Raw genomic sequence first — 15,654 nt, 5'->3', positions numbered from 1 at the left:
GTTTTCAACTGCCTCCCGCGCAAATGCAAGTCGAGGGGCTGCTTTAGATTAGCCGGAAAGTGGGGGAGGTGGAAAGGGGGAGCAAACTAATTTGCCTTTGCCGCTTTTACGAGCATTTAATTTGAAACAATTAAGATATTACGGCACCGCAGATTCACAACACTAGAGTGACAGCTGGGAGCCATCCCATAAACCTCAGAGCTGGCAAACGAGGCACCTTGTTTTCGCAAACACGTCATTCAAATTCTTTAGTCAGTTACCCCGCTTCTTGATGGATTCAGTTGATATCTCCATTTTAATTAGAAAGTGGGAAGCAACAAACAAAAGCTCTTAATCTAGATATTAATAAATTAGAAATGAAGTCCAGCCCTCCGTCCTTAAATCTGAACAATGATCGCTAGATTCTGGCACTGAACTTAAAACTGAGTGGGAACTACTCCTAACTACGAACAATAACACAACTTTCGACCCAAATATTATAATAAATAAATAAATTATTAAATAATGGGACCTAACTAGCTGCCACTATCAAATATTTGTTTTATTATTATAGATAGTATTATATATTATATTTTATTACATATATACATATATTATTATTATTATTATTTAAATATTATTATTTAATATTATTATTATTTAGTTATTCGATCGATTAATCAATTAATAAAATACAATTTTATTTGGATGAAGATTTATTCTAAAAAATCATCCAATTACTGTTTATTAACCAATTACTTTTATTTGTTATTATTTAGTGAGATTTAAAAAAATAAAAACGACCAAACAACAGTTAAGCAATATCACACGAGGAAATTGGCAGCCGTTGTTTACTAAAGTCAAAGCTGATGTTTGCTAATATGTTATTTTGGTGCTGTCTTTAGTTAAACAATGGTTCTAAACAATTACTTGATTGCAATGATCATGGATTTGTTGTCGATTAATCGATTCATATTTATACCTCTAGCAGTAACTCCAAAAATAATGCCAGCCCATATCCCACTCCCCCCCTCCCAACCCTAATTTTAAGCAACTGGAATGGAGTAACTGCGAACCACCAACTCCATCTCGGCACGCATGACCCCAACTTCAGGTTGCAGCTCAAAACTCCAAATAGAAATTGTGCAGGAGGAGAAGCGGTGGAATATAATGGCAGATCTACAACTTTTTCACACCATAAATTTGAATTTAAGATAGCCTTGTCAGCACTCGGCCATCGAGTCAACATCTCCCTACCTTCACCGATGGCGTCGAAGGGCAAAACTGATGAAGGTGCACTTGTGAAAATGTCAGTTGGGGTGGGCGGAGGTGGTATGGGAGTGGCGGGGGGCGGCGGTGGAAGACCACTGGCCCGAACGAGAGAAAGCGGTGTGTGTGCATTGGCGGGCAACGCTTGACAGATAGCGGCAGTGGCGCAAGCTCCTTTTCATGAACACTGAACTGTAAAATGGAGGCGCCGCCGCAAACAACGGCCCGTGATAAATCGTCCACAGGGAGGGGGGGGGGCTTGGTCGGGCAGCGTGGACGGGTCTCGTAAATGCCCGGCAAATGATGAAGATCGAATGATCTGAAGTCTGTTTTGGGAAAACTTTTGGGAAAACACACTGATTGTCATTTGGTGGTGTATACTTAATGCTAATTAGCTACGCATGCTAATCGACCCCGCCTTTACAGTCGCAGCTCCCGAAAAATGTTGTTTTAATTCGAAGCCGTTTTCTACAAGTACGCTTTTCTCATTGTCGCTTTTTATATCCCGCAATCTCAAATGATCCTTCACCCCAAGAGAGGGAATTTTAGTGAGTTATGATCAGATAGTAAAGCCAACTGGCACGGGGCCAAACCGTAAACCACCTCTTGGCTATCACGTACATAATAACACTAATCCATCTTTACAATCACTTCCATCATAAAATGGCACATTCTCTTCAGTGCCACGACTCCCGAGACCTCAAATTATGGCGAAGCTTTAATTGCGCCAGAAAGTGAGCCCGCGTGCTCAGCCGTCCATCACCTTTGACAGATTCCGAGATGAGAATTTGTCTCAGCCAAGGACCGCAGAGTTGTGCTGTTTTTTTTTTATTTTATTTTTATCATTATTATTTTGGCGCCAGCTGAGACATCCTCTCGCTGTTCAGGACCCTGCACTGTTTTCCGCCTGCTCTTGACTTGCTTGGCTCGCAACCATAAACAAGTCAATCTCCAGCCGCGGTCTCGACATTGCGGGATTAGATTTATCCACTTAGGAACGATTGTTATCGTGAGGCAGAGCGAGTCTGGCTCGATGGAGAAATTAATTTTACGATGGCTGGTTTACTTGATCACGATTGCGCGTATGGCGGGGGAGGGGTGGGGTCGGGTGTTCGCGGGCTGACAACTCTGCAGTTCTGACAATTTATCCCTGACGTCGCCATTTTTTTCGTTTCCGCTTCTTTAATTCTTGACTTTTGCTTTGTTTTGACCCCGCAAACTCGTCATTGTGACGTACCTGCTTGCGTTCTTTTTCAACAACTTTCCAGCTTTGTCAAAATTCATTCCAACACATTTTTGTTTTTTTTCGTTGACCCATGCCCTAACCCTGCACTCGCACAGACTACAAAATAGTGTTTTATCCCTAGTGGGTCTCAAAAGTACACATGACTCATGACCAAGCTTAATATGTTTGCATTATGAGGCATATCTGCAGTCCAGCAAGTTCTCAAAACTCATAGTAGCTCCGGGAAGTGGTGTTTGCACAACCCGGAGAACTTTATTTCAACTAAGTTCAAGCCACATTCAACCCCCGAAGGCAGTTTCACTTGAGTGCAAGGGTAGGATTTTTTAATTTTTTTTTTTACATTGCTAGCGCGAATTCACCTGTTTAGAATTCACGTAATTGCTTATATGTGAAACCTATCCTCAGGTTTTCACTGGGAATTTTTTATTTTATGTTTTGATGCCACAAGATGGCGCCAATCCTATAAAAGTATTAATTGGTGCCAAGGAAGTATCACGTTTCAACTAAGAAACTTAATATGTTGATTGTTAGAGCAAGTCATGGAGTATTTGGATTTTTTTTTTCCCCACACAAAATCAAATGATCTTAACTCTTTTAACTTTTTTAATGATGACATTGTAAAAAATTTAAAATGATTATATGATTTTGGATCTCATTTTGGGCTCCTTTTAAATTTAAAGTGCTAATATAGGCAATTTTTTTTTTTTTAAGCGGCAGAGATTCGATTATCAGCTATTTTGGACTCAGTGGTATCGGTTTTACTGTATACTCGATTAACAATCTCATTACACAATGCAGGTGCTCCCACTCCCGCCATCTTTGTAGCTTTCATAGCTGTCGCCCCCTATTGGCTGCAGGAGGGAAGTTAGGATGAAATGCACTTTGAAAAGTGTCAAACTTTGCACCATTGAACAGGATTCTCTTCATCTTCTTCTTTTTCCCATTTACTCTGTGTGCTCCTCATATCCCGTCGCATTCTTTTACCAATGAACAAAATGGGGCTTTAGAAGAGTGCATTCCTATGGGAGAGGAGGGGGGGGGGGCATCATGAGTCTATTTTCACGCATGCACACACACCTCCATATCACTCCACAGTGAGAGAGAAAGAGAGAGAGAGGGAGGGAGGGAGAGCTGGAGAGGGAGGCAGCGTGACGTGCAAGCAGTACTTTCGCAAGCCACAGTCTCGCCACGTTCACGCCAATGGAGAGCGGGACGTAGACGGAACCCACAAACCCCGAGATTATTCCCACTCTAAATAACACGAGACGAAGAGGAGGAGGAGGAGGAGGAAGAATAGCGGATTTGGGTTTTCTTTCCACGCTTCCCGCACGTTGTTGTTGTGTCTCCTACTGGACTGTCGTTGCTGGATTTAAAAAGCATAACAAAAAAAACAATAACAACAAAAAACAGTTTGCTGAAGACGTACAAGACGAGTTTGAAAGTGATTGCAAAAATGCTGATAAGGTAAGAAGAGTGCTTGCGCGTGTGTCTGTGCGTGCGTGTGTGCGAGACAGCTGCGCTGCCGCAGTGATTTCAGGTGCGCTCAGCTGTCACCCGCAAAACATGCTTTGACTGACTGGCCCGCTGATGCATTTAGGGGCACCCCGTTTTTTTTCTAATAATCCCCCGCTTGCAATTTTCATTGCTGCTTTTTTTTTTATTTGATTTATTTCTCTAAAAGTATTCAAAAGGAAACAATGTCATTCATTCCACTTGTAAATTTGTGAGATTGTTTTTCTTGTTGACACTATCTACGCAATCACATTTGTGTTTATTGACCTTTCGATATTCCCAAATGAATCATTTACAACTTCATGGTTACGTATTTAAGGTGAACTTTGAGTGCAAGTTGCAAGTGCGCTCTTAGAAATTGAAGATATGTGCCAAAACGATCCCTTCAAACTGCTTTTAAAAATGTCTTATAAAAAGCCGCGCGTTGAAGTCCCCAAATATTTACTGTTATCGAGCGCAGCTCGTAGCTGGAGGTCAAATGCCAACTCATAACGACTATTTTTGACAACTTGGCAATTCTCCTGAGATGTATGCGTTATTCTTAGCGTGCTATTTTAGGTTTGTCATCATTTCAAATTGACTTTCGTGGCAGCGGTCCCGAGCCGAAAGTGAGCTGTGCACTTTCGGGGCCACTAGGGGGCACTTCTTAGACGTTTGTGTTTAAGCCAAAAAAAATGGTATGACGTGAACCCCCCCACCCCAAAAAAAGAAAAGAAAAGTGTTTTGAAGAGCTGGTGAGCTCATATGGTGTCTGGAGAAAATGAAGCAGGAATGTTGGAGCGAGGTTTTATGTCTTTCAGATGTTCTGTTTTTTAAATCTGCCGCCACACGTGGTTTATATGTTAAGCCCGCAGACGATGCAGCGGTTTCGGGAGGGGACGTGATCCTGCTAACCGCCAACATTTTTGTCACGTCGGTAAGGCACGTGATTTGTTGTCGTTAGTCACGGAAAAACAAATTCATGAATCATTCAAGACTTGGATGAAGAGCACTTTTGTGCAGCCCAGTGCAGAAAGTGAAGAAGGAGCGCTCGGATGAGTTTGGTGGGGAAGAACTTGCCCTCAACCTTGGGCTGACCTCATAAAGTGCCCAATAGGAAGAGTGTATGTCTATTTTTCTTCAAAAAGACAATTGCTGATATCAGGCTTGCTTGATTTGTATTGAATTGCGATCGATTTTATTTTATGTATGCACTTGCGTTTTTGGGGTATGACAATAACGGTGGCGATGCATGATTTTGACAAGGCTGCGATGATTTTTTTTTATCTTTCTTTTGAGCAAAAATATAGATATTTTGTAACTATGGGCCTTGTTATTTTAAACATAATTTCTCTTCATTATATTTTGTTTTATTTTAGTTTATTAGGCATAATTTTAATTGTATATTTTTTGTAGGCTTTTGTAACATCAGGTCTGTTTTTTAATAATTAATATAATAATTAATTAATTTTATTATTTTAGACAATGTGTTAAAACTTTATATACATGCTGTTCATAAGACTGGAATCACTAAAAAAAAAAAACACAGAAATTGTGACAGTTTTTTATTTTGTCCGCTTATTTGATGTAATTTCTTCTTCAACGTTCTTGAATACATTAACTATTCCGAAGTGGCTTTTCTTTTTTTTAAATCGCTTCATGTGGGTTTGGGGTCAGCAAAATTCGTCCGCATCAAACTCATTCACCCACAATTGTATGGCCTGATATCACTGAGCGCCGCAGAACGATCTTCAATTTTGGCTAGCTTGAGAGAAACCAAGGAATGACTCATTAGTTATCAGGGAACGCTAGCATGCTAGCTTTTTCAAGTTTATTTATTTTTCCTCTCAAGTCGCCCTGGGGTTGGAGAAATCATCTTTGCGCCCAAACAAAATCACCTCAGCTGTCTGTCAGTTTGTCAAGCTTGTTGGACCACGTTAAATCATCATCTTGCTTCCCCGCGTCTTACCAAATCTCCTCCCATTTTGTCACTGTGCTTGTGTCTCTTATATAATAATCTAAGCAATGGCAAATGAAACCCCAGAGCGCCTTCAGTACTTTGAAAGTCTGACAGAAGATGCACATATTGAAGATCTCCAGCTTTGATGATGCAATGCTACAAGCTAATGCTACAAGCTAATGCTACTCAAATGAGCTCCATACAGTTCTACAAAAACCGCGCATCCAGAACATCCAAGTTGAGTCCTCCGCTCGATTTTCGGCACATTGTATGCCCGCGGCGGCTTGCGAAATGGTTGCGAAATAAACTCGGCGGAATTCAGAACGACATATTGTAAATTGTTCCCCATTCTTCTTCATTTGCTGCTCTAATTTTGCATTCCTGCATTGGCGCACTGTCAGGAGTCGATGTAAGCCAAGCATGTTCCCCCCTCCACTCAATCTGCAATTATAGAGCGCTGCTTTGAAGAAGCCAGGCGGAACTAAAATGACTTTTTGTGTCCGGTATAATAACTGCCATTTGGAAGCGGGCATGTGGCGGTGGCTGTGCTGGGAAGGGTTGAGGAGAAAGGAGCTGGAAAATGGCTGCGGTCACCTCTCTTTCTGACCTAAAGCCGCTACTCACCCAACAGAACACTATGTGGGCAAAAGTATCGGGACACTTGGCTATTATACTTTTGCGAGATCAAAAGGGAACAGGAATTTGGATTTTGGACAGGAACGTGTGCGAATTTGCTATTCAAAAGGGATTGGAACAGATGAGTCGCCATAAAAAAACAATAATGATAGTTAAACCTAAAAAATTCTCCCCAAAGCGCTGAAAAATCGATACATACGTACCTGCGAGGTTACATACCACATATTTTTGCCATTAACATTTCAACCTATCAAAGTAAAAAATGGGTAGAATCACTATGAAAACATTCAGATCAACATTGAATCAAAACAACCCAAAGAATCAAAATCGAATCGGAAATCACAACATACTCGAAACGATATCGTTCTGGTCCAGCGGTCCTGTCTACCTTGAAACCGGAACCCGGCTCATTTCATTTAGTGTATAATGCAGTCGAGGGCTTGAACTCATCCAAACAGGTCTCAAAGGCTTTGTTGATCATTAGTTATTTCGACTCTGGCTTGGTTGGGGGGCCGAAGTCTGCTCCCTGGAATTTCATGCATGTATTTGGCAAGCCCATGGTTGCCCCCCCCCTCCCTCCCGGGAGGTACTCCAGAAGCCCTTTCTGCGTGGGAAAGAAATGAGCAGCTAATAGACGTTAATGTAACTGGCACTGTTGAAACTTCCCAAGACCTGGAATCGGAAAACGAATCACTCCTCTGTATTGAGTCTAAAATGCCTTTTAAGCGGGAACGCCTGCGATATCAGGCCGGTTTGCTTTCTCCTGCTTCGCTTATATTTTAAGAGACGTTTCATCGGGTTGCATCACGCCGGGACAACAGCGGTTTCCATTTAGTGCCCGACCCAACGCCCACCGAATTTATAGTGTGCCAGTGTGTCATCTTTGGTTTCCAAAGGACACTCTCTTTTAATTATTTAGCTTTTTGCGCTGAACTATATTGGGAGCCTCGCATTCCTATAGCTGATGGTTAAAGATAGCGCCTCGTTTTTTTTAGACGCGCACTTGGGTTGCGCCTCGTTAGAGCTCATGCCGAAAAAAGATATCTTGTGAGGTCATGGAACGTAAATGTACAGTTGGCCTCGGTTCAACGGTATTCCGTACGGACTTTCCTACCGACTGTCTTTGCAAGTCTTCCCCTTAAGCGCCGATTCCGAAGACACATTCCGTGAGTGCCACGGTAACCGGACACCGGCACGTCCGACTAAAGGGAGAGTCTGTACGTGGGATTAGGAACGCGAGGTCGCTAAAGTTGTGCCGAGGCCTGAGGCAACAACTGACTTGGGGATAAAGTTGCCGACTGACATCGGGAATGTGGGCGGACAGGCGTCACGTGCAAGTTGGGAAGGAATACGATATTTTTTTTAAAATTTGACGCCAGTGGCATTTACAGTTCGAAACATGTCAACAGCGAAATGAGTCAATTGCCTCAGTTTATTTTAAAATATATGCAAAGTATGATGGATTATGCCGTAAACGTGCCTCAAGCTTTGTCATTGTGGCCTGGTTTTCCGCGTGAGCAATTCTCCAAAGTTGTGTTGCGAAAACAATACGACACACACTCAATGTTGAGTTTGACTTTTCCCTCCCGTCATCTCATCCCATCTTAAAAAGCCTCCGCAGTCATTTGGAAAACCCTCCTGACCGTCCATTGTGACGAGCTAAGCTGTCGGCCATGTTGTTGCCTCGCTGCCAACATCCGTAATGCCGGTGCGGGGAATTAACCTCCAAAATCCCGCATTACGCTCAAGCTAATGTTTGCGTTTACCTTGTTTGTACATTTCTTCCCTTCCTGTCTTGTCCTTTATTCTTCTTATATCTGCCATCTGTAGCGGCCGCATGACACCACAGCTACTCTGTCGTCATTCATAACACACACACACACATCAGAGCCAAAAGACGGTCGAAATCCCAGCGGGCATCATTACCCAGGCATCTCTCTCTTTTTTTTTTTCTGTTTGTAGTTTTTTTTGTGCGTGAATATTTCAAGCAATTAGTCAAAGTGTGGATGAAAGTTTGGCTGATTATTTGCGATGCTAATGGAGCTGATGGCAAGCCTCCTGTAGGCACAGATGAAGGAGGGTTGAGTGTTTTAATGTTGGTGGAGTTTTGATCTCGAATCGTATTTACGTAAAAACTGAATTGAAAGTATCAAAAGGCGTTCTATGATTAAAATGTGTTAATTTACGGTTATAGGGAAAGTCATCAAATTACAATCTGGTTTAGGAGTTTGATATTTTGAAGCAAAATCTATTTGGCTAAAATAAGCCTAAAATGGTGGCTTCAAAACAAAATGGCTTTCACACATGGCTTCTTTAGGCTTTTTTTGTGGGTCTTCATGAGAGACATCAGCAAAAATTCATGTTCCTACAGGAATTGGATTTAGGGGCTGAAATTTCAACTTGTTGGATTCCTGTTTGATGACGATTTGCTGCCATTTGACACCATACAAGCTGTGCGAAATACAAAAAAAAAATCTTTGCTATTCGTCATTGTCCATCAGTATAGCATGTGTGGTTCAAATTTGGTAGCAGTCGAACAAAACAAAAAATTGTGGGTCAACTCTGATCACATTGAAATAGTCGCATTGTTATCGCGCAATAAATCCAATTTTTGCTCAAAACCCCTGAAATTATTTTAACAGCAATGGGGTAATTATTATTTTACAGCTATGAGTCCGATAGTTTATCCCTCAATCTAAAACAAATGTTCCAGCTTCCGTCAAGGTAATTTCTGACATCGTTAAATTTGTTGCGTAAAAAAAATCGACTGCATCTCCGCCAAAAAGTAACTCGGCGGGAGAGGCGATTATCTTTGGAAATTAGTTCACTCGTTTAAAGCTGGATGCAGATGCCACCGTTCAATGGGAGCCTATTATTCCAAACGACTCTCATTAAGGCGTCGTGAAATAAAGCAAGCTGGGGGAAGCGCCGAAATAAAATCTTTAGAGCGGCTGTGCGGAACCCGGTAACGACGCCGAGCGACGCCGTCTTCATTAACGCCGTTGACGTCAGGAAGTGAAAGGCAAGCAAGCGCCTGAAAAGAAAATTGCATGGCAGCTGATTTGGCCCTCTTAAAACCCTTAAGGATGTTATTGGGTGTTTGCGCTCCGAGCCGAGGACGCCAACAATACAGTCTGAACTTAATGATGGAGTCTATTAAAATGCTTAACAGAGACGACGAACATGAGTCAGAGCCGCTCTGTAATTTCTATATTTTAACTTACAGAAGATCAGAAGCTCTTAGCATAGCTGATGAGTCAAATCTGCCCGCTTAGCTCGTTCTCGGAGATTTCGACCTTGACTTTACCTGCTCCATCCAGCAATCTCAAGATAGCTCGTGGCTACCGTGGATTTTTTGGAGCATCGGTTGCTAAATCAGGTCGGACAATCAATCATTCAATCGTATATCCTCAACATATCGGTGCACAAATGGATTTATACTGCTTGCCATGCAATATGGAAGGATATTTTTTTTCTACCCTCTTTGGCTGATAGAATGCAATTAAGACAAGTAAGGGTCCAATTCCTGCAAACAGACTTTGTCCATTCGTGCAGTATGTGGTTCCAAAAAAAAAACTGGATAAAATGTTTCACTCAGTGCTTCGAGATTGGATTTTAAATTGAATTTTTTAAATTACAATAAAATACAAGCAATGATGAACGTGCTTGCTACTTTTTGGTGGTGAATCCGCCAGCACTGGGATTTTGTGCAGCAATTAATCAACAACTAAAACTGAGTCATCATTTAAAGCTGCTGTTTAACCTAAAATGTTTCCATCTGCTTTTACTTTGGAAAACAATGTTCATGTTTTCTTACATGTACCAAACCAGTAGCTGAGTCATAATTAATTCCTGGAAATTATTTCGAAAATAAAATCACCATTAACTGCATATTAAATATTCATCTAGTAGCTCTTCACATGAATCCAAGAAGTAGACATGTCCACATAACTTTCAGTTGAATTGGCATCGGAGAGGCAGTGATATTTGTGTGTGTGTTTGAATGTGCCGTCGGTCTTTAATCAGCCCCACAAAGCACCGAGGGACTGTTAAGCATCTGGACCATGTGGAACTATTTCAACTGTTTAACACCCAGGGAGATCAGTTCGAGGGGATAGAGATTAAAAGACATACATCTCAGCCCCCCTCCCTCCCCTCACTCTACCCCTCCCATACCCTAGACCCCTTGGGCCTTACCAACACAGAAGGTGGCCTTCATTCCATACCTCATGAGATCCTACCTCTGTATTTCATTATTTCCGTAGCCACTGGTGAAAATCAGATGGCTGCCAAACAATGCAACATGTTTTTTTAAATTTGTCCCATGTTGTTCAGTATTAGTGCCATATGATAACCTTCTTGGATTCATGTGCTGTTTGGCTACTGCCCGAATTATCTACTCCCCAAGTGATGGAACGCACACATTAAAATTCCATCTCCCGCATCAGTACATCCAGTACCAGCCAGGACGGCATCTATAAATTGCCGGCCATTATTTTCGATTAACCGCACGCTGACACGTTTCAGCCCATTTTTACCCGCCGGCCACCGCGACGTTTGGAGAACGATAACGCCTGCCGTTGGGCCATCTTATTAATGCTACGATAACACAAGTCTTGTCCGTCTGTATCGGCTCAAAAGTGGCGGGTGCAAAAACGGGTCATTGCCTTGACAGGTAATCATAGACATGTCCGCCAACTTGGAGGAAATTACGACGAAATGAAATGCAACTCAAAATAGTGTTTACCGAACTAGCGATAAACTCAAGTACTGTTTGCTTATATTACAATACAACTAAACTTAGCTTCTTCCCGATATGCAAAGATCTCTCAGTCAAGATGTTCTCTCCAGCAATTGTGCTCCATTCAATGGTTCAAGTGGCCTGCAAAAGTGAGTTCAAAAGGTCAAAGCACTCCGACTGCCCGCGTCTTGCTTTGACAGCAAAGAAGGAACTCCTCTTAGATCTTAATGAGTTTATAGGGAATCAATACCCTTTCCACGATGGGTCGCAGGCGACACGCGGGGGTTGTGGCCTACTAGCGCGGTTCTTAAACGCTGCAACTGATTCTTGATCGGGTCCTGTTAAGGGTACAGGGCCTTAAATCTCGGGATTTGAGACTGGAGCTGGCAGAAACTTCACGGAAGTTTGCACACTCAAAAAAAAAAACGGTGAGCCCCAGGGCACTGTTCGAGATACCAGTTTGATCCAGGTGGATTAAAGTCCGCTGTTTCAACAAATACAAAACCAATGTTGACCAGCTTATTTGGCACTCGAGGCAGATCATACCCCGGACTGGGGACTTGCAAGTACTGCATTTCTTGTTACGCTCCCCTGTGACCTGCAATATCAAGGCCAACTTGGAACAGCCGTTGCAGCCATGGCGGACAAATTGAGAGTATATTTCTACCCCCTGAATCAAAGCACGACTCCAAACACTACACATCTGGTCCTCTTTTTTTTTTTAAGTCACTGTCAAGAATACAAAGGTAGGACGTTGTTTACCAAAGACAAGCTGTGTCTCAGCAGGATTCAGTCATGAAAGGATTTGAGTTCCAAAGTTATTTTTGCGGTGATTTGACTCAGACTCTTTGAGTCAAACAGCAGGGTGGAACCGGGGCGGACGTGGGACTGCCAACCTTCTGGGGAAACCGCTGGCCCATTGACGTGCTGTCGGAGGGTGCCGGATGCTTCTATTCCAATCCGAGCGTCTGAATAGACATCGGTTGAATCGGTCTAGTGTTTGGCTTGTCTGGAAACATATGATCCCGTCGAGCTGAACCTCTCGGTGTCCCAAAGAAAGAAAAAACGCCTTGGTGTCAAACATCCAACATCACATCAAGTCTGTGTGTTTTTGTCATTTTGACACAAAGCAGAGCGAACAGAGCGGAAAATGGGCCAGGTGCCAGAATCGAGTCAAGCATGTGAGCTCAATAAAGCACCCTCTATTGATTTGCTATTTACTAAGTTAGCCATTATTTGTTTTGGATGCAGGGAAAGTTCTTTGGAAAATGATTTTTCGCTCTGTCGTTCAGACTGCGAAACAAATGGCTTGACAGATCATCAATGAGCACCGAGTATGATAGTAAATGGCTTGCTATCGATCTTCTATTTTTTTGATCTGGTGAGCAGTTATGCTTAAAGCAGGACCGAGCACTCTCCTGGGTATTGGATTTGTGTCCGACCGGCTATCAAATGCGAAAATAAGGATTTATTCTCCCTCGAGTGATGCTTAGATGAGAGATTCCTTGAGATAAATGGAGATGGCTAAATGATATACATCACGCCGTTTCATATCGCTCGTGACGGCTAACATAATAGCAACCCCTCCTCAAAGAAGCCCGTTTGTTTACTGCCTTCGAAATAAATGGCCGAGGTCCCGCTGTCACTCACAGATGGCACTTCCTTTGAGGGAAGAAAAAAAAAAAGCCAAGTCAGTGACGCGTTATAATGTGCTGGCAAGGCGGCGGCCATTTTGCACAACCTCCGGAGGCACTGATCGTCACAGAGAGGCGTGAGCGCCGTCTTGGCAGCGCACGGCCCCCAGGCTCCGAGTAGTAAGCGATAGCTGAGTTGGAGCTCGTCACGCCAGATGCTTATCGCTGTTGACATCTGTCTACGCCATTCCCCCCCCTCCCCTTATACGGACAAGTATGACCTTTATCTTTTACTCTGTTTCAGCCTTGGCCCGGGTATCGCCACGCATTACGGCGTCCTTCCTCAGATGTCATTTTTGTTTTTTTCTTTGGCTTCTCTGCTATGCTTATTAGAAAAGCCTCAGTAAACGGTTTCCAGCAATTTGTCGAAGATCCACTCCCACGTTGTCTTTTAACTTACTGAGTCACCACTCAGATCCAAATCAACAATTTGGTTCCATTTGCCGCATTGCTTTGTTTTATACCATGCCCACCCGCGGCCTCCCTCGCGGAGTTGTTCTTGTAGCTATCGGCATGGGCGGTCTGTATAATACATGAATTTGGGGACATATGTTGCATCCATGAAAAAACAAGACTGCTTCGGGGGGGGGGCAGCGGTTGGGATGTTGCACGTGAATGTGCAGGCTAATTAGGTGTTTTAGCCTCACTGGGCAATAGCCAGCTGGGAGCATCTGGGTTCTTTGTACAACACACACACACGCACAATAATAAACGATTTCCAACAGTATGATAAGAGAGTGTAGGTCAGGCATGACGGGGTCATATGCGCTATTTTGGTCTGGCATATTCTCAGCAACCCCCCCCCTGCTCTGCATTTGGAATCAGCACCAAGCCTGGGATATCCATTCCCAACAGCCTTTGCTCTAGTGGATCTTCTAAAGCATCCCCATAAGACCGATAGAATTTTGTGACGGTGTAACGGTACACCAGAAATCACGGTTGGGTGCGAAACTTGGTTTTACAATCATTGTACGGGTCATCGTTTGTAAAAGTAGTTTTGTAGAAGCGGGAACATGTTTTGATTTTCATTTACCCATGTCAAGGAAATGAAAATTTCTTAGCATGTCTCAACCAAAGAATTAAGTGTCGGAGGTAATGAAGGTTCTTCGGGACTTTATTTTTAGGGATTGCTTGTTTCCACGCTTCGGGGAAGACTCTCCACAAGATATCTGCGGGTGTCTGTAGGAATCTGGTGTTTTACGTCAATGTTCAGTGAGTGCCAGTCCACTTTGTCCACAACAGACTCCACCCATAATTTTGCGGACCACACTTTGGAACAGTCAAGGGCCTTCCCCAAGCTTTTCCCACAAAGTCGAAGGCAATGGAATCGACCAAAAGAATTTGCTAGTACCAAGGCCAAACCTTGAAAAACAACAACCTCTCGAGGCTTAAATTTATTTCTTGAATGTTTTGTAGAAACGCACACCAGTCCCTCGCGATCTCAGCGCTCGTGTCACATGATCGGAACAAATGAACTACAGAGTTGGAATCCTCCCGTGTTTAGATCTCAAACACTTTGTATCGATTTGCTGGTTAAGCCACTGTGAAGAGCCACTGATTCATCTGTTTCACCGCTCGACGCGTGTCGTTTTGCTCCCGCAAATTTATCCCAATTCTCTCGGCGCCGAGTGTCAGAAAAAAGCTCGGCGGAGAAGGATCACAGGGCCCCAGCTGTTCGCAGTCAAGAGTCGCCGCTTTTATTAGCCGCCGGCGCATCGACCCCGCTAGGCCGACGAGGGGAAGAAAGAGTGGGTGGCGTGAGGAGGAGTGCAAGGGCAGTACGGCAGGGCACAGATTTTCCCAGCTGTTAGTCTGCATGCCTGTGGCCTCATGTCAAAATGAACGGCAACAGGCACAGCGAGAAATGAAAATGATCAGGGATGTACGGCGGGATAATACGAGAGTCAGCGGGCACGCCTTTCTACAAATCCTCCTCTGCTACTTCCTTTTTATTTCCCCCAACATCACACAAAAGCTTCTCGGCCTGCCGAGAAGTGCTTTACAAGAGAGCCGGTGGCGTCCAGAGATCTCAAACTGTATTATATTAGATTTATCTTTCATTACCACTTTGAGTCCGTGCCAATATTGGCTGTGATGACATTTACTGTGACAAGTTGGGATCTCACAAATACGGAGGGTGGGAGGGGGCGGCAATACTTGCACGACCCTAGATACGCCGCGGCTTTACCGATGAATTGCTTTTACGCTCAGGATTCGTGATGTACCACGTTCTGTCTGATATTTGCATATTCATAAGTCGATTATAAGTTTTCCGAGAGTATTGCAATTGGCCCATGCGCTGAATAAGTCCAAACAGAGGTGAGCTGTTGTTTGCAAAGATGATCTTACCAGACATTCACATTGGGTTTAATAAACAGGCTACCAATATGGACTTTATTACTAAGTACTCGAGACCAGTGTAGCTCAGTGGCCCCAGACAAGTAATTAAAGTTCACACCGAGGCCCGACTCTAAAATATAGTCATTATCCCGGCAAAAAATACAACCTTTCCAGGTCACATCATTCTGTTTGCGGCAGTAAAACAAGTTTATTCCTGTCCCGGGCCATCATTATAGAAGCCCCGATCCACTCGCCGGCATTTTATGGAGCGCGGAGCAATCGGGGGCGACTGAGAGAT

General features: G+C 43.3%; 1 protein-coding gene across 9 annotated transcripts in view; it reads left to right on the top strand.

Annotated features, from left to right (window-relative positions):
• Positions 1-15,654, top strand: part of ptprda (protein tyrosine phosphatase receptor type Da) — a 196,149-nt gene that overhangs the window by 111,431 nt on the left and 69,064 nt on the right. Inside the window, exon 1 of one of the 9 annotated variants that reach the window (XM_088394169.1) lies at positions 3,654-3,958. The exons of the other annotated variants lie outside the window; for them this stretch is intronic. The gene's annotated coding sequence lies outside the window, so the exon portion shown is untranslated. Of the gene's footprint in view, positions 1-3,653; positions 3,959-15,654 lie in introns of those variants that run through there. 9 annotated transcript variants of the gene reach the window in all.

The sequence above is a fragment of the Syngnathus floridae genome, chromosome 1 (genome assembly GCF_059516105.1).
Source record: "Syngnathus floridae isolate MCC-2025c chromosome 1, RoL_Sflo_1.0, whole genome shotgun sequence".
NCBI lineage: Eukaryota > Metazoa > Chordata > Actinopteri > Syngnathiformes > Syngnathidae > Syngnathus > Syngnathus floridae.
This window is presented reverse-complemented; position numbering and strand designations above follow the sequence as displayed.